This window comes from Penaeus japonicus, unplaced genomic scaffold (genome assembly GCF_977035675.1).
Source record: "Penaeus japonicus unplaced genomic scaffold, GWHDUDI00000001_assembly GWHDUDI00000041, whole genome shotgun sequence".
Classification (NCBI taxonomy): domain Eukaryota; kingdom Metazoa; phylum Arthropoda; class Malacostraca; order Decapoda; family Penaeidae; genus Penaeus; species Penaeus japonicus.
The window spans coordinates 10065586-10068085 of record NW_028234443.1 but is presented as its reverse complement, the minus strand read 5'-3'; the positions used below and the strand labels follow the sequence as shown (position 1 = coordinate 10068085).

Here is a 2500-nt window from a genome sequence, read left to right as displayed (position 1 = left end):
GGGTCATGGGGGTATCGGGATGGGGTCATGGGGGTATCGGGATGGGGTCATGGAGGTATCGGGATGGGGTCATGGGGGTATAGGGATGGGGTCAAGGGGGTATAGGGATGGGGTCAAGGGGGTATAGGGATGGGGTCAAGGGGGTATAGGGATGGGGTCAAGGGGGTATAGGGATGGGGTCATGGGGGTATAGGGATGGGGTCATGGGGGTATCGGGATGGGGTCATGGGGGTATCGGGATGGGGTCATGGGGGTATCGGGATGGGGTCATGGGGGTATCGGGTATTTAAAAAGGCATTCCGAAAAAAAGACAAAGAATCAGCAATATTATGCAGCGCATTGATAAATAACATAGCAGCGTTTATTTTGGTTGATTTTAAGTGTATTTTCATGTATTTTTGTTATTGCAAATCAACCCGTTAAAGCCACACCTTTTCCTCTATTTACAAGAAAAGGAAAATCCAAAGTTGAGGCGAAAATCAGGTTAACTTTTGTTGACCTTGGCTGTATCGAGGTCAAAATATTTCAAGAACCAATGCTCTAGAATCATCAGGCATTAGGTTTACAACTTAGATAGTAAAGGTCAAAGTGCCATTTTAAGGATAATGCTGGAGTTTCGAAAAAGACCTTTCAGTAACATTGAGAAAATAGCTTCTTTTACACATATATTTATACTGATTTACACATAGAAGTTACCCAATATGGACATAATTGAATTCTGACATCCAGACTCATCATACTATAAATATTACATTAGTCGAATCTCTTCCATAATTACTGTGCCTTCTCGGACAGTAATACGAAATAAGCACTATATCCGGAATGGAAAATTACTTGCGCTCAATACTACATATTTACCAAATGACATGTTATTATTGCATCATTAATTTGTAAGGACGGCTCATGATTCATGTTATCATCTGAATGTGTAGGGAAAGTGTGTAAAATTGAATTCTTGTCATGGACCGAAACATGGTTCCAATTCGCGAAGTTTTCACGAATCCAGGCCATTTTTTTAACCCTCTGACGATCTGATGAATAAGAATTTTGCGTTCCCTTATGTTTATATATATATATATATATATATATATATATATATATATATATATATATATATATATGTATATATATAACTACATGGTTAAGCACAGGCGACGCTCAGGTTTAATTAATGTCTAGTACCTTCCTTCGGGTTTGTCCTGCTACTACACTGTTGCATAGAACGTGACCAATGCAATAATCAGATATTACAGACCGCACATCGGACTGGAATCTATTTCGACTTCACTTCTCTCTTTCTCTCACTGGCGGGCAGTATAATCAATCTATTTCTGTCTTTTCTTCCTTTGATCTTTCGCTGAGAATAAATCAGATGAGAGCATGGTGCTCTTCCCTGTATCACTTCTGCTCTCGACCTTTTCACTCTAATCTGTTTATCTGTTTTGTTTTGTTTTCCTCGTGACCCTCCACAACCCACTCCATCTCCCTTTTTTTCCTTCTTCTGTTTCGGTATTCGTCTTCCCGCTCCTCCCACTTACACTTGCTTACCTCTTTCTGATGAAAGACATTTTGCTTTCCTTCCCGACGGCGTGGGTCGACTCCCGAGATTTTAAATGCTACGGTTCAAGGAGCTTTGCCTGGCGATGGCTGAAGGAATCGAGAAGAAACGGCGAAGAGTTATGAGAAAGAACGAGGACGAAGCCACCTCCACGTCTTTCCAGTATCTCGCACCGTGTTAGACTGACTGTCGCCTCACTCCAGTCTGCTGTCTTCCTCCCTCCCCTCCCCTCCCTCCCTCCTCTCCTCCCCCTCTTCCTCCTACTCGCTCTCTTTTTGCCGAGGTTAGGTTAGAGCTCGCACGCCCCCACGGCCCCACGCCCCCCACGCACGTAAACAATATCGCAATTTGACTAAAATGTCACCGAGTTTTGAAAGAGAAAAAGTACTATAGATGACAACAGCACTTGTGGTAGATCTTACCTGTATGGCTGATATTCATGGTTGACTTTGGAGGGAGTCAACTGAGCTCATCGTACGAATTAATAATAAGTCTCCACGCGGGTAGTTTATTGCTGTTATTATTTTCATCTTTATCATAATCCTTATTATCATCATTGCTGTTATCATTATTATCATTACTATTAGCAATATTATCATTGGTATTATTTGTAGTACTGTTATTCATTATTACTACCATTATCATTATTGTTATTAATATGAATGTTGTTATTGCTATTATCATCATTATCATTATCATATCATAACTATTATCATTGTTATAATAATTAAAAATTTCAATCATATCAATTTCTTTTACGAAAACGAGCCAAAATTTTGGAATGTCACTCTCTAAAATTCATCATCTACTGGAAAGGGGGAGAGAGGCAGTCTTTAGCGGTCTCTGACCTTCGGCAGCTGTAATATCAACATTCAGATTTGTTTTTTTTCAGCTCCAGATATCTGACAATACATAGCACTGAGCTTCTTCTTTATCTGAAAA

At 40.1% G+C, this 2500-nt stretch overlaps 1 protein-coding gene across 1 annotated transcript in view; it reads right to left on the bottom strand.

The window, feature by feature from the left end:
- LOC122255264 (uncharacterized) overlaps positions 1–1737 on the bottom strand; it is a 24174-nt gene extending 22437 nt beyond the window's left edge. Inside the window, exon 1 of the mRNA XM_043019222.2 lies at positions 1549–1737. The gene's annotated coding sequence lies outside the window, so the exon portion shown is untranslated. The remainder of the gene's footprint in view (positions 1–1548) is intronic.
- Positions 1738–2500: the final 763 nt, after the last annotated feature.